The sequence below is a fragment of the Nematostella vectensis genome, chromosome 11, assembly GCF_932526225.1.
Source record: "Nematostella vectensis chromosome 11, jaNemVect1.1, whole genome shotgun sequence".
NCBI lineage: Eukaryota > Metazoa > Cnidaria > Anthozoa > Actiniaria > Edwardsiidae > Nematostella > Nematostella vectensis.
In genome coordinates this window covers 11,058,932-11,080,353 of record NC_064044.1, presented here as the reverse complement: position 1 = coordinate 11,080,353, position 21,422 = coordinate 11,058,932, and the positions used below count along the sequence as shown (strand labels likewise).

General features: G+C 42.9%; 34 non-coding genes across 34 annotated transcripts; all 34 read left to right on the top strand.

The window, feature by feature from the left end:
* Nucleotides 1-339: 339 nt before the first annotated feature.
* Trnaw-cca lies at nucleotides 340-411 on the top strand. Its single transcript has one exon. It is a non-coding gene; the product is annotated as a tRNA-Trp (tRNA).
* A 376-nt stretch (nucleotides 412-787) lies between these two features.
* Trnaw-cca lies at nucleotides 788-859 on the top strand. Its single transcript has one exon. It is a non-coding gene; the product is annotated as a tRNA-Trp (tRNA).
* Nucleotides 860-1,245: 386 nt separating this feature from the next.
* On the top strand, nucleotides 1,246-1,317 carry Trnaw-cca. The gene has a single exon. It is a non-coding gene; the product is annotated as a tRNA-Trp (tRNA).
* Nucleotides 1,318-1,691: 374 nt separating this feature from the next.
* On the top strand, nucleotides 1,692-1,763 carry Trnaw-cca. The gene has a single exon. It is a non-coding gene; the product is annotated as a tRNA-Trp (tRNA).
* Nucleotides 1,764-3,249: 1,486 nt separating this feature from the next.
* On the top strand, nucleotides 3,250-3,321 carry Trnaw-cca. The gene has a single exon. It is a non-coding gene; the product is annotated as a tRNA-Trp (tRNA).
* A 424-nt stretch (nucleotides 3,322-3,745) lies between these two features.
* Trnaw-cca lies at nucleotides 3,746-3,817 on the top strand. Its single transcript has one exon. It is a non-coding gene; the product is annotated as a tRNA-Trp (tRNA).
* A 220-nt stretch (nucleotides 3,818-4,037) lies between these two features.
* Trnaw-cca lies at nucleotides 4,038-4,109 on the top strand. Its single transcript has one exon. It is a non-coding gene; the product is annotated as a tRNA-Trp (tRNA).
* Nucleotides 4,110-4,619: 510 nt separating this feature from the next.
* Nucleotides 4,620-4,691, top strand: Trnaw-cca. Its single transcript has one exon. It is a non-coding gene; the product is annotated as a tRNA-Trp (tRNA).
* A 1,315-nt stretch (nucleotides 4,692-6,006) lies between these two features.
* On the top strand, nucleotides 6,007-6,078 carry Trnaw-cca. Its single transcript has one exon. It is a non-coding gene; the product is annotated as a tRNA-Trp (tRNA).
* A 569-nt stretch (nucleotides 6,079-6,647) lies between these two features.
* On the top strand, nucleotides 6,648-6,719 carry Trnaw-cca. The gene has a single exon. It is a non-coding gene; the product is annotated as a tRNA-Trp (tRNA).
* A 220-nt stretch (nucleotides 6,720-6,939) lies between these two features.
* Nucleotides 6,940-7,011, top strand: Trnaw-cca. The gene has a single exon. It is a non-coding gene; the product is annotated as a tRNA-Trp (tRNA).
* A 443-nt stretch (nucleotides 7,012-7,454) lies between these two features.
* Nucleotides 7,455-7,526, top strand: Trnaw-cca. Its single transcript has one exon. It is a non-coding gene; the product is annotated as a tRNA-Trp (tRNA).
* Nucleotides 7,527-8,192: 666 nt separating this feature from the next.
* On the top strand, nucleotides 8,193-8,264 carry Trnaw-cca. The gene has a single exon. It is a non-coding gene; the product is annotated as a tRNA-Trp (tRNA).
* A 591-nt stretch (nucleotides 8,265-8,855) lies between these two features.
* Nucleotides 8,856-8,927, top strand: Trnaw-cca. Its single transcript has one exon. It is a non-coding gene; the product is annotated as a tRNA-Trp (tRNA).
* A 376-nt stretch (nucleotides 8,928-9,303) lies between these two features.
* Trnaw-cca lies at nucleotides 9,304-9,375 on the top strand. The gene has a single exon. It is a non-coding gene; the product is annotated as a tRNA-Trp (tRNA).
* Nucleotides 9,376-9,799: 424 nt separating this feature from the next.
* Trnaw-cca lies at nucleotides 9,800-9,871 on the top strand. Its single transcript has one exon. It is a non-coding gene; the product is annotated as a tRNA-Trp (tRNA).
* A 386-nt stretch (nucleotides 9,872-10,257) lies between these two features.
* Trnaw-cca lies at nucleotides 10,258-10,329 on the top strand. The gene has a single exon. It is a non-coding gene; the product is annotated as a tRNA-Trp (tRNA).
* Nucleotides 10,330-10,911: 582 nt separating this feature from the next.
* Trnaw-cca lies at nucleotides 10,912-10,983 on the top strand. The gene has a single exon. It is a non-coding gene; the product is annotated as a tRNA-Trp (tRNA).
* A 419-nt stretch (nucleotides 10,984-11,402) lies between these two features.
* Nucleotides 11,403-11,474, top strand: Trnaw-cca. The gene has a single exon. It is a non-coding gene; the product is annotated as a tRNA-Trp (tRNA).
* A 510-nt stretch (nucleotides 11,475-11,984) lies between these two features.
* On the top strand, nucleotides 11,985-12,056 carry Trnaw-cca. Its single transcript has one exon. It is a non-coding gene; the product is annotated as a tRNA-Trp (tRNA).
* A 1,503-nt stretch (nucleotides 12,057-13,559) lies between these two features.
* Trnaw-cca lies at nucleotides 13,560-13,631 on the top strand. Its single transcript has one exon. It is a non-coding gene; the product is annotated as a tRNA-Trp (tRNA).
* A 673-nt stretch (nucleotides 13,632-14,304) lies between these two features.
* Nucleotides 14,305-14,376, top strand: Trnaw-cca. Its single transcript has one exon. It is a non-coding gene; the product is annotated as a tRNA-Trp (tRNA).
* A 376-nt stretch (nucleotides 14,377-14,752) lies between these two features.
* Trnaw-cca lies at nucleotides 14,753-14,824 on the top strand. Its single transcript has one exon. It is a non-coding gene; the product is annotated as a tRNA-Trp (tRNA).
* Nucleotides 14,825-15,248: 424 nt separating this feature from the next.
* Nucleotides 15,249-15,320, top strand: Trnaw-cca. Its single transcript has one exon. It is a non-coding gene; the product is annotated as a tRNA-Trp (tRNA).
* A 716-nt stretch (nucleotides 15,321-16,036) lies between these two features.
* On the top strand, nucleotides 16,037-16,108 carry Trnaw-cca. Its single transcript has one exon. It is a non-coding gene; the product is annotated as a tRNA-Trp (tRNA).
* A 220-nt stretch (nucleotides 16,109-16,328) lies between these two features.
* Nucleotides 16,329-16,400, top strand: Trnaw-cca. The gene has a single exon. It is a non-coding gene; the product is annotated as a tRNA-Trp (tRNA).
* A 73-nt stretch (nucleotides 16,401-16,473) lies between these two features.
* On the top strand, nucleotides 16,474-16,545 carry Trnal-caa. The gene has a single exon. It is a non-coding gene; the product is annotated as a tRNA-Leu (tRNA).
* A 510-nt stretch (nucleotides 16,546-17,055) lies between these two features.
* Trnaw-cca lies at nucleotides 17,056-17,127 on the top strand. The gene has a single exon. It is a non-coding gene; the product is annotated as a tRNA-Trp (tRNA).
* A 220-nt stretch (nucleotides 17,128-17,347) lies between these two features.
* Trnaw-cca lies at nucleotides 17,348-17,419 on the top strand. Its single transcript has one exon. It is a non-coding gene; the product is annotated as a tRNA-Trp (tRNA).
* Nucleotides 17,420-18,146: 727 nt separating this feature from the next.
* On the top strand, nucleotides 18,147-18,218 carry Trnaw-cca. The gene has a single exon. It is a non-coding gene; the product is annotated as a tRNA-Trp (tRNA).
* A 716-nt stretch (nucleotides 18,219-18,934) lies between these two features.
* Trnaw-cca lies at nucleotides 18,935-19,006 on the top strand. Its single transcript has one exon. It is a non-coding gene; the product is annotated as a tRNA-Trp (tRNA).
* Nucleotides 19,007-19,636: 630 nt separating this feature from the next.
* Nucleotides 19,637-19,708, top strand: Trnaw-cca. The gene has a single exon. It is a non-coding gene; the product is annotated as a tRNA-Trp (tRNA).
* Nucleotides 19,709-19,781: 73 nt separating this feature from the next.
* Nucleotides 19,782-19,853, top strand: Trnaw-cca. The gene has a single exon. It is a non-coding gene; the product is annotated as a tRNA-Trp (tRNA).
* Nucleotides 19,854-21,337: 1,484 nt separating this feature from the next.
* On the top strand, nucleotides 21,338-21,409 carry Trnaw-cca. Its single transcript has one exon. It is a non-coding gene; the product is annotated as a tRNA-Trp (tRNA).
* Nucleotides 21,410-21,422: the final 13 nt, after the last annotated feature.

Here is a 21,422-nt window from a genome sequence, read left to right as displayed (position 1 = left end):
AATACGTAACAAATCTGCAAAATGCTTAGCACAGTTGACTCCGTGGCGCAATGGTAGTGCGTCAGATAAAAAGGTTTTTAAAATGCTAACCACAGTTGACTCAGTGGGGCAATGGTAGCGATTCTCACTCCAGTTCAGAAGGTTGCGTTTTCAAATCACGTCGGGGTCAGTTTCCTTTTTCTATGCTCATCCACATTCTGAGCAGATAAAAAGATTTTTAAAATGCTAACCACAGTTGACTCCGTGGGGCAATTGTAGCGCTTCGCACTCCAGATCAGAAGGTTGCGTTTTCAAATCACGTCGTGGTCAGTTCCTGTTCTCGATTTGCTTAGCACAGTTGACTCCGTGGCGCAATGGTAGCGCGTCTGACTCCAGATCAGAAGGTTGCGTGTTCAAATCACGTCGGGGTCAGTTTCTGTTTTCTTTTTTCCAATTCACCAAAATTCTAAATACGTAACAAATCTGCAAAATGCTTAGCACAGTTGACTCCGTGGCGCAATGGTAGTGCGTCAGATAAAAAGATTTTTAAAATGCTAACCACAGTTGACTCAGTGGGGCAATGGTAGCGATTCTCACTCCAGATCAGAAGGTTGCGTTTTTAAATCACGTCGGGGTCAGTTTCCTTTTTCTATGCTCATCCACATTCTGAGCAGATAAAAAGATTTTTAAAATGCTAACCACAGTTGACTCCGTGGGGCAATTGTAGCGCTTCGCACTCCCAATCAGAAGGTTGCGTTTTCAAATCACGTCGTGGTCAGTTTCTGTTTTCGATTTGCTTAGCACAGTTGACTCCGTGGCGCAATGGTAGCGCGTCTGACTCCAGATCAAAAGGTTGCGTGTTCAAATCACGTCGGGGTCAGTTTCTGTTTTCGTTTTTCTAATTCACCAAAATTCTAAATACGTAACAAATCTGCAACATGCTTAGCACGGTTGTCTCCGTGGCGCAATGGTAGCGCGTCTGACTCCAGATCAGTAGGTTGCGTGTTCAAATCATGACCGGGTCAGTTTCTTTCTTTTTTTCTTTTTCTAATTCACCAAAATTCTAAATACATAACAAATCTGCAAAATGCTTAGCACGGTTGACTCCGTGGCGCAATGGTAGCGCGTCAGAGAAAAAAGATTTTTAAAATGCTAACCACAGTTGACTTCGTGGGGCAATTGTAGCGCTTCGCACTCCAGATCAGAAGGTTGCGTTTTCAAATCACGTCGTGGTCAGTTCCTGTTTTCGATTTGCTTAGCACAGTTGACTCCGTGGCGCAATGGTAGCGCGTCTGACTCCAGATCAGAAGGTTGCGTGTTCAAATCACGTCGGGGTCAGTTTCTGTTTTCTTTTTTCCAATTCACCAAAATTCTAAATACGTAACAAATCTGCAAAATGCTTAGCACAGTTGACTCCTGGCGCAATGGTAGTGCGTCAGATAAAAAGATTTTTAAAATGCTAACCACAGTTGACTCAGTGGGGCAATGGTATCGATTCTCACTCCAGATCAGAAGGTTGCGTTTTCAAATCACGTCGGGGTCAGTTTCCTTTTTCTATGCTCATCCACATTCTGAGCAGATAAAAAGAATTTAAAATGCTAACCACAGTTGACTCCGTGGGGCAATTGTAGCGCTTCGCACTCCCAATCAGAAGGTTGCGTTTTCAAATCACGTCGTGGTCAGTTTCTGTTTTCGATTTGCTTAGCACAGTTGACTCCGTGGCGCAATGGTAGCGCGTCTGACTCCAGATCAGAAGGTTGCGTGTTCAAATCACGTCGGGGTCAGTTTCTGTTTTCGTTTTTCTAATTCACCAAAATTCTAAATACGTAACGGATCTGCAACATGCTTAGCACTGTTGACTCCGTGGCGCAATGGTAGCGCGTCAGATAAAAATATTTTTAAAATGGTAACCACCGTTGACTCCGTGGCGCAATGGTAGCGCTTCTAACTCCAGATCAGAAGGTTGTGTTTTCAAATCACGTCGGGGTCAGTTTCTGTTTTCGATTTTCTAATTCACCAATAATCTAAATACGTAACAAATCTGCAACATGCTTAGCACGGTTGACTCCGTGGCGCAATGGTAGCGCGTCAGATAAAAAGATTTTTAAAATGCTAACCACAGTTGACCCAGTGGGGCAATGGTAGCGATTCTCACTCCAGATCAGAAGGTTGCGTTTTCAAATCACGTGGTTCTCAGTTTCCTTTTTCTATGCTCATCCACATTCTGAGCAGATAAAAAGATTTTTAAAATGCTAACCACAGTTGACTCCGTGGGGCAATTGTAGCGCTTCGCACTCCCAATCAGAAGGTTGCGTTTTCAAATCACGTCGTGGTCAGTTTCTGTTTTCGATTTGCTTAGCACAGTTGACTCCGTGGCGCAATGGTAGCGCGTCTGACTCCAGATCAAAAGGTTGCGTGTTCAAATCACGTCCGGGTCAGTTTCTGTTTTCCTTTTTCTAATTCACCAATATTCTAAATACGTAACAAATCTGCAATATGATTAGCACGGTTGTCTCCGTGGCGCAATGGTAGCGCGTCTGACTCCAGATCAGAAGGTTGCGTGTTCAAATCATGACCGGGTCAGTTTCTTTTTTTTTCTTTTTCTAATTCACTAAAATTCTAAATACATAACAAATCTGCAAAATGCTTAGCACGGTTGACTCCGTGGCGCAATGGTAGCGCGTAAGAGAAAAAAGATTTTTAAAATGATAACCACAGTTGACTTCGTGGGGCAATTGTAGCGCTTCGCACTCCAGATCAGAAGGTTGCCTTTTCAAATCACGTCGTGGTCAGTTCCTGTTTTCGATTTGCTTAGCACAGTTGACTCCGTGGCGCAATGGCAGCGCGACTGACTCCAGATCAGAAGGTTGCGTGTTCAAATCACGTCGGGGTCAGTTTCTGTTTTCTTTTCTCCAATTCACCAAAATTCTAAATACGTAACAAATCTGCAAAATGCTTAGCACAGTTGACTCCGTGGCGCAATGGTAGTGCGTCAGATACAAAGATTTTTAAAATGCTAACCACAGTTGACTCAGTGGGGCAATGGTAGCGATTCTCACTCCAGATCAGAAGGTTGCGTTTTCAAATCACGTCGGGGTCAGTTTCCTTTTTCTATGCTCATCCACATTCTGAGCAGATAAAAAGATTTTTAAAATGCTAACCACAGTTGACTCCGTGGGGCAATTGTAGCGCTTCGCACTCCCAATCAGAAGGTTGCGTTTTCAAATCACGTCGTGGTCAGTTTCTGTTTTCGATTTGCTTAGCACAGTTGACTCCGTGGCGCAATGGTAGCGCGTCTGACTCCAGATCAGAAGGTTGCGTGTTCAAATCACGTCGGGGTCAGTTTCTGTTTTCGTTTTTCTAATTCACCAAAATTCTAAATACGTAACAAATCTGCAACATGCTTAGCACGGTTGACTCCGTGGCGCAATGGTAGCGCGTCAGATAAAAATATTTTTAAAATGCTAACCACAGTTGACTCAGTGGGGCAATGGTAGCGATTCTAACTCCAGATCAGAAGGTTGCGTTTTCAAATCACGTCGGGGTCAGTTTCTGTTTTCGATTTTCTAAATCAAAAAAATTCTGAAAAGGTAACAAAATTGCAACATGCTTAGCAGGGGTGACTCCGTGGCGCAATGGTACCGCGTCTGACTCCAGATCAGAAGGTTGCGTGTTCAAATCACGTCGGGGTAAGTTTCTGTTTTCTTTTTTCCAATTCACCAAAATTCTAAATACGTAACAAATCTGCAAAATGCTTAGCACAGTTGACTCCGTGGCGCAATGGTAGCGCGTCTGACTCCAGATCAGAAGGTTGCGTGTTCAAATCACGTCGGTGTCAGTTTCTATTTTCCTTTTTCTATTCTCATCCAAATTCTGAGCAGATAAAAATATTTTTAAAATGGTAACCACCGTTGACTCCGTGGCACAATGGTAGCGCTTCTCACTTCAGATCAGAAGGTTGTGTTTTCAAATCACGTCGGGGTCAGTTTCTGTTTTCGATTTTCTAATTCACCAATAATCTAAATACGTAACAAATCTGCAAAATGCTTAGCACAGTTGACTCCGTGGCGCAATGGTAGCGCGTCTGACTCCAGATCAGAAGGTTGCGTGTTCAAATCACGTCGGTGTCAGTTTCTATTTTCCTTTTTCTATTCTCATCCAAATTCTGAGCAGATAAAAATATTTTTAAAATGCTAACCACAGTTTACTCCGTGGGGCAATGGTAGCGCTTCTCACTCCAGATCAAAAGGTTGCATTCTCAAATCACGTCGGGGTCAGTTTCTGTTTTCTATTTTCTAAATCACCAAAATTCTGAAAAGGTAACAAAATTGCCACATGCTTAGCAGGGGTGACTCCGTGGCGCAATGGTACCGCGTCTGACTCCAGATCAGAAGGTTGCGTTTTCAAATCACGTCGGGGTCAGTTTTTGTTTTCGATTTTCTAAATCACAAAAATTCTGAAAAGGTAACAAAATTGCAACATGCTTAGCAGGGGTGACTCCGTGGTGCAATGGTACCGCGTCTGACTCCAGATCAGAAGGGTGCGTGTTCAAATCACGTCGGGGGAAGTTTCTGTTTTCGATTTTCTAAATCACCAAAATTCTGAAAAGGTAACAAAATTGCAACATGCTTAGCAGGGGTGACTCCGTGGCGCAATGGTAGCGCGTCTGACTCCAGATCAGAAGGTTGCGTGTTCAAATCACGTCGGGGTCAGTTTCTATTTTCCTTTTTCTATGCTCATCCAAATTCTGAGCAGATAAAAATATTTTTAAAATGGAAACCACCGTAGACTCCGTGGCGCAATGGTAGCGCTTCTCACTCCAGATCAGAAGGTTGCGTTTTCAAATCACGTCGTGGTCAGTTTTTGTTTTCGATTTTCTAATTCACCAAAATTCTGAATTGGTAACAAACATGCAACATGCTTAGCACTGTTGACTCCGTGGCGCAATAGTAGCGCCTCTGACTCCAGATCAGAAGGTTGCGTGTTCAAATCACGTTGGGGTCAGTTTCTTTTTTCCTTTTTCTATGCTCATCCAAATTCTGAGCAGATAAAAATATTTTTAAAATGGTAACCACCGTTGACTCCGTAGCGCAATGGTAGCGCTTCTCACTCCAGATCAGAAGGTTGCGTTTTCAAATCACGTCGTGGTCAGTTTTTGTTTTCGATTTTTTAATTCACCAAAATTCTAAATTGGTAACAAACATGCAACATTCTTAGCACTGTTGACTCCGTGGCGCAATGGTAGCGCGTCTGACTTTAGATCAGAAGGTTGCGTGTTCAAATCACGTCGGGGTCAGTTTCTGATTTCCTTTTTCTAATTCACCAATATTCTAAATACGTAACACATCTGCAACATGCTTAGCACGGTTGACTCCGTGGCACAATGGTAGCGCGTCAGATAAAAAGATTTTTTAAATGCTAACCACAGTTTACTCCGTGGGGCAATGGTAGCGATTCTAACTCCAGATCAGAAGGTTGCGTGTTCAAATCACGTCCGGGTCAGTTTCTGTTTTCCTTTTTCTAATTCACCAATATGCTAAAATACGTAACAAATCTGCAACATGCTTAGCACGGTTGACTCTGTGGCCCAATGGTAGCGCGTCTGACTCCAGATCAGAAGGTTGCCTGTTCATATCACGACCGGGTCAGTTTCTTTTTTTTTTCTTTTTCTAATTCACCAAAATTCTAAATACATAACAAATCTGCAAAATTCTTAGCACGGTTGACTCCGTGGCGCAATGGTAGCGCGTCAGAGAAAAAGATTTTTAAAATGCTAACCACAGTTGACTCAGTGGGGAAATGGTAGCGATTCTCACTCCAGATCAGAAGGTTGCGTTTTCAAATCACGTCGGGGTCAGTTTCCTTTTTCTATGCTCATCCAAATTCTGAGCAGATAAAAAGATTTTTTAAATGCTAACCACAGTTGACTTCGTGGGAAAATTGTAGCGCTTCGCACTCCAGATCAGAAGGTTGCGTTTTCAAATCACGTCGTGGTCAGTTCCTGTTTTCGATTTGATTAGCACATGTGACTCCGTGGCGCAATGGTAGCGCGTCTGACTCCAGATCAGAAGGTTGCGTCTTCAAATCACGTCGGGGTCAGTTTCTCTTTTCGTTTTTCTAATTCACCAAAATTCTAAATACGTAACAAATCTGCAACATGCTTAGCACTGTTGACTCCGTGGCGCAATAGTAGCGCGTCAGATAAAAATATTTTTACAATGCTAACCACAGTTGACTCAGTGGGGCAATGGTAGCGATTCTCACTCCAGATCAGAAGGTTGCGTTTTCAAATCACGCCGGGGTCAGTTTCTGTTTTCGATTTTCTTAATCACCAAAATTCTGAAAAGGTAACAAAATTGCAACATGCTTAGCAGGGGTGACTCCGTGGCGCAATGGTACCGCGTCTGACTCCAGATCAGAAGGTTGCGTTTTCAAATCACGTCGGGGTCAGTTTCTGTTTTCGATTTTCTAAATCACAAAAATTCTGAAAAGGTAACAAAATTGCAACATGCTTAGCAGGGGTGACTCCGTGGCGCAATGGTACCGCGTCTGACTCCAGATCAGAAGGTTGCGTTTTCAAATCACGTCGGGGTAAGTTTCTGTTTTCGATTTTCTAAATCACCAAAATTCTGAAAAGGTAACAAAATTGCAAAATGCTTAGCAGGGTTGACTCCTTGGCGCAATGGTAGCGCGTCTGACTCCAGATCAGAAGGTTGCGTGTTCAAATCACGTCGGGGTCAGTTTCTATTTTCCTTTTTCTATGCTCATCCAAATTCTGAGCAGATAAAAATATTTTTAAAATGGTAACCACCGTTGACTCCGTGGCGCAATGGTAGCGCTTCTCACTCCAGATCAGAAGGTTGCGTTTTCAAATCACGTAGTGGTCAGTTTTTGTTTTCGATTTTTTAATTCACCAAAATTCTGAATTGGTAACAAACATGCAACATGCTTAGCACTGTTGACTCCGTGGCGCAATGGTAGCGCGTCTGACTCCAGATCAGAAGGTTGCGTGTTCAAATCACGTCGGGGTCAGTTTCTGTTTTCCTTTTTCTAATTCACCAATATTCTAAATACGTAACAAATCTGCAACATGCTTAGCACGGTTGACTCCGTGGCGCAATGGTAGCGCGTCAGATAAAAAGATTTTTTAAATGCTAACCACAGTTTACTCCGTGGGGCAAAGGTAGCGATTCTCACTCCAGATCAGAAGGTTGCGTGTTCAAATCACGTCCGGGTCAGTTTCTGTTTTCCTTTTTCTAATTCACCAATATGCTAAAATACGTAACAAATCTGCAACATGCTTAGCACGGTTGACTCTGTGGCGCAATGGTAGCGCGTCAGAGAAAAATATTTTTAAAATGCTAACCACAGTTGACTCAGTGGGGAAATGGTGGCGATTCTCACTCCAGATCAGAAGGTTGCGTTTTCAAATCACGTCGGGGTCAGTTTCTGTTTTCGATTTGCTTAGCACAGTTGACTCCGTGGCGCAATGGTAGCGCGTCTGACTCCAGATCAGAAGGTTGCGTGTTCAAATCACGTCGGGGTCAGTTTCTGTTTTCGTTTTTCTAATTCACCAAAATTCTAAATACGTAACAAATCTGCAACATGCTTAGCACGGTTGACTCCGTGGCGCAATGGTAGCGCGTCAGATAAAAATATTTTTAAAATGCTAACCACAGTTGACTCAGTGGAGCAATGTTAGCGATTCTCACTCCAGATCAGAAGGTTGCGTTTTCAAATCACGTCGGGGTCAGTTTCTGTTTTCGATTTTCTAAATCAAAAAAATTCTGAAAAGGTAACAAAATTGCAACATGCTTAGCAGGGGTGACTCCTTGGCGCAATGGTACCGCGTCTGACTCCAGATCAGAAGGTTGCGTGTTCAAATCACGTCGGGGTAAGTTTCTGTTTTCTTTTTTCCAATTCACCAAAATTCTAAATACGTAACAAATCTGCCAAATGCTTAGCACAGTTGACTCCGTGGCGCAATGGTAGCGATTCTCACTCCAGATCAGAAGGTTGCGTGTTCAAATCACGTCGGGGTCAGTTTCCTTTTTCTATGCTCATCCAAATTCTGAGCAGATAAAAAGATTTTTTAAATGCTAACCACAGTTGACTTCGTTGGGCAATTGTAGCGCTTCGCACTCCCAATCAAAAGGTTGCGTTTTCAAATCACGTCGTGGTCAGTTTCTGTTTTCGATTTGCTTAGCACAGTTGACTCCGTGGCGCAATGGTAGCGCGTCTGACTCCAGATCAGAAGGTTGCGTGTTCAAATCACGTTGGGGTCAGTTTCTGTTTTCCTTTTTCTAATTCACCAATATTCTAAATACGTAACAAATCTGCAACATGCTTAGCACGGTTGACTCCGTGGCGCAATGGTAGCGCGTCAGATAAAAATATTTTTTAAATGCTAACCACAGTTTACTCCGTGGGGCAATGGTAGCGATTCTCACTCCAGATTAAAAGGTTGCGTGTTCAAATCACGTCCGGGTCAGTTTCTGTTTTCCTTTTTCTAATTCACCAATATTCTAAATACGTAACAAATCTGCAAAATGCTTAGCACGGTTTACTCCGTGGCGCAATGGTAGCGCGTCTGTCTCCAGATCAGAAGGTTGCGTGTTCAAATCATGACCGGGTCAGTTTATTTTTTTTTTCTTTTTCTAATTCACCAAAATTCTAAATACATAACAAATCTGCAAAATGCTTAGCACGGTTGACTCCGTGGCGCAATGGTAGCGCGTCAGAGAAAAAAGATTTTTAAAATGATAACCACAGTTGACTTCGTGGGGCAATTGTAGCGCTTCGCACTCCAGATCAGAAGGTTGCGTTTTCAAATCACGTCGTGGTCAGTTCCTGTTTTCGATTTGCTTAGCACAGTTGACTCCGTGGCGCAATGGTAGCGCGTCTGACTCCAGATCAGAAGGTTGCGTGTTCAAATCACGTCGGGGTCATTTTCTGTTTTCTTTTTTCCAATTCACCAAAATTCTAAATACGTAACAAATCTGCAAAATGCTTAGCACAGTTGACTCCGTGGCGCAATGGTAGCGCGTCAGATAAAAATATTTTTAAAATGCTAACCACAGTTTACTCCGTGGGGCAATGGTAGCGATTCTCACTCCAGATCAGAAGGTTGCGTTTTCAAATCACGTCGGGGTCAGTTTCTTTTTTCTATGCTCATCCACATTCTGAGCAGATAAAAAGATTTTTAAAATGCTAACAACAGTTGACTCCGTGTGGCAATTGTAGCGCTTCGCACTCCCAATCAGAAGGTTGCGTTTTCAAATCACGTCGTGGTCAGTTTCTGTTTTCGATTTGCTTAGCACAGTTGACTCCGTGGCGCAATGGTAGCGCGTCTGACTCCAGATCAGAAGGTTGCGTGTTCAAATCACGTCGGGGTCAGTTTCTGTTTTCGTTTTTCTAATTCACCAAAATTCTAAATACGTAACAAATCTGCAACATGCTTAGCACGGTTGACTCCGTGGCGCAATGGTAGCGCGTCAGATAAAAATATTTTTAAGATGCTAACCACAGTTTACTCCGTGGGGCAATGGTAGCGATTCTCACTCCAGATCAGAAGGTTGCGTTTTCAAATCACGTCGGGGTCTGTTTCTGTTTTCGATTTTCTAAATCAAAAAAATTCTGAAAAGGTAACAAAATTGCAACATGCTTAGCAGGGGTGACTCCGTGGCGCAATGGTACCGCGTCTGACTCCAGATCAGAAGGTTGCGTGTTCAAATCACGTCGGGGTAAGTTTCTGTTTTCTTTTTTCCAATTCACCAAAATTCTAAATACGTAACAAATCTGCAAAATGCTTAGCACAGTTGACTCCGTGGCGCAATGGTAGCGCGTCTGACTCCAGATCAGAAGGTTGCGTGTTCAAATCACGTCGGTGTTAGTTTCTATTTTCCTTTTTCTATTCTCATCAAAATTCTGAGCAGATAAATATATTTTTAAAATGGTAACCACCGTTGACTCCGTGGCGCAATGGTAGCGCTTCTCACTTCAGATCAGAAGGTTGTGTTTTCAAATCATGACCGGGTCAGTTTCTTTTTTTTTTCTTTTTCTAATTCACCAAAATTCTAAATACGTAACAAATCTGCAACATGCTTAGCACGGTTGACTCCGTGGCGCAATGGTAGCGCGTCAGATAAAAATATTTTTAAAATGCTAACCACAGTTGACCCAGTGGGGCAATGGTAGCGATTCTCACTCCCAATCAGAAGGTTGCGTTTTCAAATCACGTCGTGGTCAGTTTCTGTTTTCGATTTGCTTAGCACAGTTGACTCCGTGGCGCAATGGTAGCGCGTCTGACTCCAGATCAGAAGGTTGCGTGTTCAAATCACGTCGGGGTCAGTTTCTGTTTTCGTTTTTCTAATTCACCAAAATTCTAAATACGTAACGGATCTGCAACATGCTTAGCACTGTTGAGCCCGTGGCGCAATGGTAGCGCGTCAGATAAAAATATTTTTAAAATGGTAACCACCGTTGACTCCGTGGCGCAATGGTAGCGCTTCTCACTCCAGATCAGAAGGTTGTGTTTTCAAATCACGTCGGGGTCAGTTTCTGTTTTCGATTTTCTAATTCACCAATAATCTAAATACGTAACAAATCTGCAACATGCTTAGCACGGTTGACTCCGTGGCGCAATGGTAGCGCGTCAGATAAAAAGATTTTTAAAATGCTAACCACAGTTGACCCAGTGGGGCAATGGTAGCGATTCTCACTCCAGATCAGAAGGTTGCGTTTTCAAATCACGTGGTGGTCAGTTTCCTTTTTCTATGCTCATCCACATTCTAAGCAGATAAAAAGATTTTTAAAATGCTAACCACAGTTGACTCCGTGGGGCAATTATAGCGCTTCGCACTCCAGATCAGAAGGTTGCGTTTTCAAATCACGTCGTGGTCAGTTCCTGTTTTCGATTTGCTTAGCACAGTTGACTCCGTGGCGCAATGGCAGCGCGTCTGACTCCAGATCAGAAGGTTGCGTGTTCAAATCACGTCGGGGTCAGTTTCTGTTTTCTTTTTTCCAATTCACCAAAATTCTAAATACGTAACAAATCTGCAAAATGCTTAGCACAGTTGACTCCGTGGCGCAATGGTAGTGCGTCAGATAAAAAGATTTTTAAAATGCTAACCACAGTTGACTCAGTGGGGCAATGGTAGCGATTCTCACTCCAGATCAGAAGGTTGCGTTTTCAAATCACGTCGGGGTCAGTTTCCTTTTTCTATGCTCATCCACATTCTGAGCAGATAAAAAGATTTTTAAAATGCTAACCACCGTTGACTCCGTGGCACAATGGTAGCGCTTCTCACTTCAGATCAGAAGGTTGTGTTTTCAAATCACGTCGGGGTCAGTTTCTGTTTTCGATTTTCTAATTCACCAATAATCTAAATACGTAACAAATCTGCAAAATGCTTAGCACAGTTGACTCCGTGGCGCAATGGTAGCGCGTCTGACTCCAGATCAGAAGGTTGCGTGTTCAAATCACGTCGGAGTCAGTTTCTATTTTCCTTTTTCTATTCTCATCCAAATTCTGAGCAGATAAAAATATTTTTAAAATGCTAACCACAGTTTACTCCGTGGGGCAATGGTAGCGCTTCTCACTCCAGATCAAAAGGTTGCATTCTCAAATCACGTCGGGGTCAGTTTCTGTTTTCTATTTTCTAAATCACCAAAATTCTGAAAAGGTAACAAAATTGCCACATGCTTAGCAGGGGTGACTCCGTGGCGCAATGGTACCGCGTCTGACTCCAGATCAGAAGGTTGCGTTTTCAAATCACGTCGGGGTCAGTTTCTGTTTTCTATTTTCTAAATCACCAAAATTCTGAAAAGGTAACAAAATTGCCACATGCTTAGCAGGGGTGACTCCGTGGCGCAATGGTACCGCGTCTGACTCCAGATCAGAAGGTTGCGTTTTCAAATCACGTCGGGGGAAGTTTCTGTTTTCGATTTTCTAAATCACCAAAATTCTGAAAAGGTAACAAAATTGCAACATGCTTAGCAGGGGTGACTCCGTGGCGCAATGGTAGCGCGTCTGACTCCAGATCAGAAGGTTGCGTGTTCAAATCACGTCGGGGTCAGTTTCTATTTTCCTTTTTCTATGCTCATCCAAATTCTGAGCAGATAAAAATATTTTTAAAATGGAAACCACCGTAGACTCCGTGGCGCAATGGTAGCGCTTCTCACTCCAGATCAGAAGGTTGCGTTTTCAAATCACGTCGTGGTCAGTTTTTGTTTTCGATTTTCTAATTCACCAAAATTCTGAATTGGTAACAAACATGCAACATGCTTAGCACTGTTGACTCCGTGGCGCAATAGTAGCGCCTCTGACTCCAGATCAGAAGGTTGCGTGTTCAAATCACGTTGGGGTCAGTTTCTTTTTTCCTTTTTCTATGCTCATCCAAATTCTGAGCAGATAAAAATATTTTTAAAATGGTAACCACCGTTGACTCCGTGGCGCAATGGTAGCGCTTCTCACTCCAGATCAGAAGGTTGCGTTTTCAAATCACGTCGTGGTCAGTTTTTGTTTTCGATTTTTTAATTCACCAAAATTCTAAATTGGTAACAAACATGCAACATGCTTAGCACTGTTGACTCCGTGGCGCAATGGTAGCGCGTCTGACTCCAGATCAGAAGGTTGATTGTTCAAATCACGTCGGGGTCAGTTTCTGTTTTCCTTTTTCTAATTCACCAATATTCTAAATACGTAACACATCTGCAACATGCTTAGCACGGTTGACTCCGTGGCACAATGGTAGCGCGTCAGATAAAAAGATTTTTTAAATGCTAACCACAGTTTACTCCGTGGGGCAATGGTAGCGATTCTCACTCCAGATCAGAAGGTTGCGTGTTCAAATCACGTCCGGGTCAGTTTCTGTTTTCCTTTTTCTAATTCACCAATATGCTAAAATACGTAACAAATCTGCAACATGCTTAGCACGGTTGACTCTGTGGCCCAATGGTAGCGCGTCTGACTCCAGATCAGAAGGTTGCCTGTTCATATCACGACCGGGTCAGTTTCTTTTTTTTTTCTTTTTCTAATTCACCAAAATTCTAAATACATAACAAATCAGCAAAATTCTTAGCACGGTTGACTCCGTGGCGCAATGGTAGCGCGTCAGAGAAAAAGATTTTTAAAATGCTAACCACAGTTGACTCAGTGGGGAAATGGTAGCGATTCTCACTCCAGATCAGAAGGTTGCGTTTTCAAATCACGTCGGGGTCAGTTTCCTTTTTCTATGCTCATCCAAATTCTGAGCAGATAAAAAGATTTTTTAAATGCTAACCACAGTTGACTTCGTGGGAAAATTGTAGCGCTTCGCACTCCAGATCAGAAGGTTGCGTTTTCAAATCACGTCGTGGTCTGTTTCTGTTTTCGATTTTCTAAATCAAAAAAATTCTGAAAAGGTAACAAAATTGCAACATGCTTAGCAGGGGTGACTCCGTGGCGCAATGGTACCGCGTCTGACTCCAGATCAGAAGGTTGCGTGTTCAAATCACGTCGGGGTAAGTTTCTGTTTTCTTTTTTCCAATTCACCAAAATTCTAAATACGTAACAAATCTGCAAAATGCTTAGCACAGTTGACTCCGTGGCGCAATGGTAGCGCGTCTGACTCCAGATCAGAAGGTTGCGTGTTCAAATCACGTCGGTGTTAGTTTCTATTTTCCTTTTTCTATTCTCATCAAAATTCTGAGCAGATAAATATATTTTTAAAATGGTAACCACCGTTGACTCCCTGGCGCAATGGTAGCGCTTCTCACTTCAGATCAGAAGGTTGTGTTTTCAAATCACGTCGGGGTAAGTTTCTGTTTTCGATTTTCTAATTCACCAATAATCTAAATACGTAACAAATCTGCAACATGCTTAGCACGGTTGACTCCGTGGCGCAATGGTAGCGCGTCAGATAAAAAGATTTTTAAAATGCTAACCACAGTTTACTCCGTGGGGCAATGGTAGCGCTTCTCACTCCAGATCAAAATGCTGCATTCTCAAATCACGTCGGGGTCAGTTTCTGTTTTCGATTTTCTAAATCACCAAAATTCTGAAAAGGTAACAAAATTGCAACATGCTTAGCAGGGGTGACTCCGTGGCGCAATGGTACCGCGTCTGACTCCAGATCAGAAGGTTGCGTTTTCAAATCACGTCGGGGTCAGTTTCTGTTTTCGATTTTCTAAATCACAAAAATTCTGAAAAGGTAACAAAATTGCAACATGCTTAGCAGGGGTGACTCCGTGGGGCAATGGTACCGCGTCTGACTCCAGATCAGAAGGTTGCGTGTTCAAATCACGTCGTGGTCAGTTCCTGTTTTCGATTTGCTTAGCACAGTTGACTCCGTGGCGCAATGGTAGCGCGTCTGACTCCAGATCAGAAGGTTGCGTGTTCAAATCACGTCGGGGTCATTTTCTGTTTTCTTTTTTCCAATTCACCAAAATTCTAAATACGTAACAAATCTGCAAAATGCTTAGCACAGTTGACTCCGTGGCGAAATGGTAGTGCGTCAGATAAAAAGATTTTTAAAATGCTAACCACAGTTGACTCAGTGGGGCAATGGTAGCGATTCTCACTCCAGATCAGAAGGTTGCGTTTTCAAATCACGTCGGGGTCAGTTTCCTTTTTCTATGCTCATCCACATTCTGAGCAGATAAAAAGATTTTTAAAATGCTAACCACAGTTGACTCCGTGTGGCAATTGTAGCGCTTTGCACTCCCAATCAGAAGGTTGCGTTTTCAAATCACGTCGTGGTCAGTTTCTGTTTTCGATTTGCTTAGCACAGTTGACTCCGTGGCGCAATGGTAGCGCGTCTGACTCCAGATCAGAAGGTTGCGTGTTCAAATCACGTCGGGGTCAGTTTCTGTTTTCTTTTTTCTAATTCACCAAAATTCTAAATACGTAACAAATCTGCAACATGCTTAGCACGGTTGACTCCGTGGCGCAATGGTAGCGCGTCAGATAAAAATATTTTTAAAATGCTAACCACAGTTTACTCCGTGGGGCAATGGTAGCGATTCTCACTCCAGATCAGAAGGTTGCGTTTTCAAATCACGTCGGGGTCTGTTTCTGTTTTCGATTTTCTAAATCAAAAAAATTCTGAAAAGGTAACAAAATTGCAACATGCTTAGCAGGGGTGACTCCGTGGCGCAATGGTACCGCGTCTGACTCCAGATCAGAAGGTTGCGTGTTCAAATCACGTCGGGGTAAGTTTCTGTTTTCTTTTTTCCAATTCACCAAAATTCTAAATACGTAACAAATCTGCAAAATGCTTAGCACAGTTGACTCCGTGGCGCAATGGTAGCGCGTCTGACTCCAGATCAGAAGGTTGCGTGTTCAAATCACGTCGGTGTTAGTTTCTATTTTCCTTTTTCTATTCTCATCAAAATTCTGAGCAGATAAATATATTTTTAAAATGGTAACCACCGTTGACTCCCTGGCGCAATGGTAGCGCTTCTCACTTCAGATCAGAAGGTTGTGTTTTCAAATCACGTCGGGGTAAGTTTCTGTTTTCGATTTTCTAATTCACCAATAATCTAAATACGTAACAAATCTGCAACATGCTTAGCACGGTTGACTCCGTGGCGCAATGGTAGCGCGTCAGATAAAAAGATTTTTAAAATGCTAACCACAGTTTACTCCTAGGGGCAATGGTAGCGCTTCTCACTCCAGATCAAAATGCTGCATTCTCAAATCACGTCGGGGTCAGTTTCTGTTTTCGATTTTCTAAATCACCAAAATTCTGAAAAGGTAACAAAATTGCAACATGCTTAGCAGGGGTGACTCCGTGGCGCAATGGTACCGCGTCTGACTCCAGATCAGAAGGTTGCGTTTTCAAATCACGTCGGGGTCAGTTTCTGTTTTCGATTTTCTAAATCACAAAAATTCTGAAAAGGTAACAAAATTGCAACATGCTTAGCAGGGGTGACTCCGTGGGGCAATGGTACCGCGTCTGACTCCAGATCAGAAGGTTGCGTGTTCAAATCACGTCGGGGGAAGTTTCTGTTTTCGATTTTCTAAATCACCAAAATTCTGAAAAGGTAACAAAATTGCAACATGCTTAGCAGGGGTGACTCCGTGGCGCAATGGTAGCGCGTCTGACTCCAGATCAGAAGGTTGCGTGTTCAAATCACGTCGGGGTCAGTTTCTATTTTCCTTTTTCTATGCTCATCCAAATTCTGAGCAGATAAAAATATTTTTAAAATTGAAACCACCGTTGACTCCGTGGCGCAATGGTAGCGCTTCTCACTCCAGATCAGAAGGTTGCGTTTTCAAATCACGTCGTGGTCAGTTTTTGTTTTCGATTTTCTAATTCACCAAAATTCTGAATTGGTAACAAACATGCAACATGCTTAGCACTGTTGACTCCGTGGCGCAATGGTAGCGCGTCTGACTCCAGATCAGAAGGTTGCGTGTTCAAATCACGTCGGGGTCAGTTTCTGTTTTCCTTTTTCTAATTCACCAATATTCTAAATACGTAACAAATCTGCAACATGCTTAGCAGGGTTGACTCCGTGGCGCAATGGTACCGCGTCTGACTCAAGATCAGAAGGTTGCGTTTTCAAATCACGTCGGGGTCAGTTTCTGTTTTCGATTTTCTAAATCACAAAAATTCTGAAAAGGTAACAAAATTGCAACATGCTTTAGCAGGGGTGACTCCGTGGGGCAATGGTACCGCGTCTGACTCCAGATCAGAAGGTTGCGTGTTCAAATCACGTCGGGTCAGTTTCTGTTTTCCTTTTTCTATGCTCATCCAAATTCTGAGCAGATAAAAATATTTTTAAAATGGTAACCACCGTTGACTCCGTGGCGCAATGGTAGCGCTTCTCACTCCAGATCAGAAGGTTGCGTTTTCAAATCACGTCGGGGTCAGTTTCTGTTTTCGATTTTCTAAATCACAAAAATTCTAAAAAGGTAACAAAATTGCAACATGCTTAGCAGGGGTGACTCCGTGGGGCAATGGTAGCGCGTCTGACTCCAGATCAGAAGGTTGCGTGTTCAAATCACGTCGGGGTAAGTTTCTGTTTTCGATTTTCTAAATCGCCAAAATTCTGAAAAGGTAACAAAATTGCAACATGGTTAGCAGGGGTGACTCCGTGGCGCAATGGTAGCGCGTCTGACTCCAGATCAGAAGGTTGCGTGTTCAAATCACGTTGGGGTCAGTTTCTTTTTTCCTTTTTCTATGCTCATCCAAATTCTGAGCAGATAAAAATATTGTTAAAATGGTAACCACCGTTGACTCCGTGGCGCAATGGTAGCGCTTCTCACTCCAGATCAGAAGGTTGCGTTTTCAAATCACGTCGTGGTCAGTTTTTGTTTTCGATTTTTTAATTCACCAAAATTCTAAATTGGTAACAAACATGCAACATGCTTAGCACTGTTGACTCCGTGGCGCAATGGTAGCGAGTCTGACTCCAGATCAGAAGGTTGCGTGTTCAAATCACGTCGGGGTCAGTTCCTGTTTTCCTTTTTCTAATTCACCAATATTCTAAATACGTAACAAATCTGCAACATGCTTAGCACGGTTGACTCCGTGGCGCAATGGTAGCGCGTCAGATAAAAAGATTTTTTAAATGCTAACCACAGTTTACTCCGTGGGGCAATGGTAGCGCTTCTCACTCCAGATCAGAAGGTTGCGTTTTCAAATCACGTCGTGGTCAGTTTTTGTTTTCGATTTTCTAATTCAACAAAATTCTGAATTGGTAACAAACATGCAACATGCTTATCACTGTTGACTCCGTGTCGCAATGGTAGCGCGTCTTACTCCAGATCAGAAGGTTGCGTGTTCAAATCACGTCGTGGTCAGTTTCTGTTTTCCTTTTTCTAATTCACCAATATTCTAAATACGTAACAAATCTGCAACATGCTTAGCACGGTTGACTCCGTGGCGCAATGGTAGCGCGTCAGAGAAAAAGATTTTTAAAATGCTAACCACAGTTGACTCAGTGGGGAAATGGTAGCGATTCTCACTCCTGATCAGAAGGTTGCGTTTTCAAATCACGTCGGGGTCAGTTTCCTTTTTCTATGCTCATCCAAATTCTGAGCAGATAAAAAGATTTTTTAAATGCTAACCACAGTTGACTTCTTGGGGCAATTGTAGCGCTTCGCACTCCAGATCAGAAGGTTGCGTTTTCAAATCACGTCGTGGTCAGTTCCTGTTTTCGATTTGCTTAGCACAGTTGACTCCGTGGCGCAATGGTAGCGCGTCTGACTCCAGATCAGAAGGTTGCGTGTTCAAATCACGTCGGGGTCAGTTTCTGTTTTCGTTTTTCTAATTCACCAAAATTCTAAATACGTAACAAATCTGCAACATGCTTAGCACGGTTGACTCCGTGGCGCAATAGTAGCGCGTCAGATAAAAATATTTTTAAAATGCTAACCACAGTTGACTCAGTGGGGCAATGGTAGCGATTCTCACTCCAGATCAGAAGGTTGCGTTTTCAAATCACGTCGGGGTCAGTTTCTGTTTTCGATTTTCTAAATCACCAAAATTCTGAAAAGGTAACAAAATTGCAACATGCTTAGCAGGGGTGACTCCGTGGCGCAATGGTACCGCGTCTGACTCCAGATCAGAAGGTTGCGTTTTCAAATCACGTCGGGGTCAGTTTCTGTTTTCGATTTTCTAAATCACAAAAATTCTAAAAAGGTAACAAAATTGCAACATGCTTAGCAGGGGTGACTCCGTGGGGCAATGGTAGCGCGTCTGACTCCAGATCAGAAGGTTGCGTGTTCAAATCACGTTGGGGTCAGTTTCTTTTTTCCTTTTTCTATGCTCATCCAAATTCTGAGCAGATAAAAATATTGTTAAAATGGTAACCACCGTTGACTCCGTGGCGCAATGGTAGCGCTTCTCACTCCAGATCAGAAGGTTGCGTTTTCAAATCACGTCGTGGTCAGTTTTTGTTTTCGATTTTTTAATTCACCAAAATTCTAAATTGGTAACAAACATGCAACATGCTTAGCACTGTTGACTCCGTGGCGCAATGGTAGCGAGTCTGACTCCAGATCAGAAGGTTGCGTGTTCAAATCACGTCGGGGTCAGTTCCTGTTTTCCTTTTTCTAATTCACCAATATTCTAAATACGTAACAAATCTGCAACATGCTTAGCACGGTTGACTCCGTGGCGCAATGGTAGCGCGTCAGATAAAAAGATTTTTTAAATGCTAACCACAGTTTACTCCGTGGGGCAATGGTAGCGCTTCTCACTCCAGATCAGAAGGTTGCGTTTTCAAATCACGTCGTGGTCAGTTTTTGTTTTCGATTTTCTAATTCAACAAAATTCTGAATTGGTAACAAACATGCAACATGCTTATCACTGTTGACTCCGTGTCGCAATGGTAGCGCGTCTTACTCCAGATCAGAAGGTTGCGTGTTCAAATCACGTCGGGGTCAGTTTCTGTTTTCGTTTTTCTAATTCACCAATATTCTAAATACGTAACAAATCTGCAACATGCTTAGCACGGTTGACTCCGTGGCGCAATGGTAGCGCGTCAGAGAAAAAGATTTTTAAAATGCTAACCACAGTTGACTCAGTGGGGCAATGGTAGCGATTCTCACTCCAGATCAGAAGGTTGCGTTTTCAAATCAAGTCGGGGTCAGTTTCTGTTTTCGATTTTCTAAATCTCAAAAATTCTGAAAAGGTAACAAAATTGCAACATGCTTAGCAGGGGTGACTCCGTGGCGCAATGGTACCGCGTCTGACTCCAGATCAGAAGGTTGCGTGTTCAAATCACGTCGGGGTCAGTTTCTGTTTTCCTTTTTCCAATTCACCAAAATTCTAAATACGTAACAAATCTGCAAAATGCTTAGCACAGTTGGCTCCGTGGCGCAATGGTAGCGCGTCTGACTCCAGATCAGAAGTTTGCGTGTTCAAATCACGTCGGGGTCAGTTTCTATTTTCCTTTTTCTATGCTCATCCAAATTCTGAGCAGACAAAAATATTTTTAAAATGGTAACCACCGTTGACTCCGTGGCGCATTGGTAGCGCTTCTCACTCCAGATCAGAAGGTTGCGTTTTCAAATCACGTCGTGGTCAGTTTCTGTTTTCGATTTTCTAATTCACCAAAATTCTGAATTGGTAACAAACATGCAACATGCTTAGCACTGTTGACTCCGTGGCGCAATGGTAGCGCGTCTGACTCCAGATCAGAAGGTTGCGTGTTCAAATCACTTCGGTGTCAGTTTCTGTTTTCCTTTTTCTAATTCACCAATATTCTAAATACGTAACAAATCTGCAAAATGCTTAGCACGGTTGACTCCGTGGCGCAATGGTAGCGCGTCAGATAAAAAGATTTTTAAAATGCTAACCACAGTTGACTCCGTGGGGGAATTGTAGCGCTTCGCACTCCAGATCAGAAGGTTGCGTTTTCAAATCACGTCGTGGTCAGTTTCTGTTTTCCATTTGCTTAGCACAGTTGACTCCGTGGCGCAATGGTAGCGCGTCTGACTCCAGATCAGAAGGTTGCGTGTTCAAATCACTTCGGTGTCAGTTTCTGTTTTCCTTTTTCTAATTCACCAATATTCTAAATACGTAACAAATCTGCAAAATGCTTAGCACGGTTGACTCCGTGGCGCAATGGTAGCGCGTCAGATAAAAAGATTTTTAAAATGCTAACCACAGTTGACTCCGTGGGGCAATTGTAGCGCTTCGCACTCCAGATCAGAAGGTTGCGTTTTCAAATCACGTCGTGGTCAGTTTCTGTTTTCGATTTGCTTAGCACAGTTGACTCCGTGGCGCAATGATAGCGCGTCTGACTCCAGATCAGAAGGTTGCGTGTTCAAATCATGTCGGGGTCAGTTTCTGTTTTCTTTTTTCTAATTCACAAAAATTTTGAAAAGGTAACAAAATTGCAACATGCTTAGCATTGTTGACTCCGTGGCGCAATGGTACCGCGTCTGACTCCAGATCAGAAGGTTGCGTGTTCAAATCACGTCAGGGTCAGTTTCTATTTTCCTTTTTCTATGCTCATCCAAATTCTGAGCAGATAAAAAGATTTTCAAAATGTTAACCACAGTTGACAGTTGACTAATTCACCAAAATTCTAAATACGTAACAAATCTGCAAAATGCTTAGCACAGTTGACTCCGTGGCGCAATGGTAGCGCGTCTCATTCCAGACCAAAAGGTTGCGTTTTCAAATCACGTCGGCGTCAGTTTCTATTTTCCTTTTTCTATGCTCATCCAAATTCTGAGCAGATAAAAAGATTTTCAAAATGCTAACCACAGTTGACTCCGTGGCGCAATAGTAGCGCTTCTCACTCCAGATCAGAAGGTTGCGTTTTCAAATCACGTCGCGGTAAGTTTCTGTTTTCGTTTTCCTAATTCACCAAAATTCTGAATTGGTAACAAACATGCAACATGCTTAGCACTGTTGACTCCGTGGCGCAATGGTAGCGCGTCTGACTCCAGATCAGAAGGTTGCGTGTTCAAATCACGTCGGGATCAGTTTCTGTTTTCC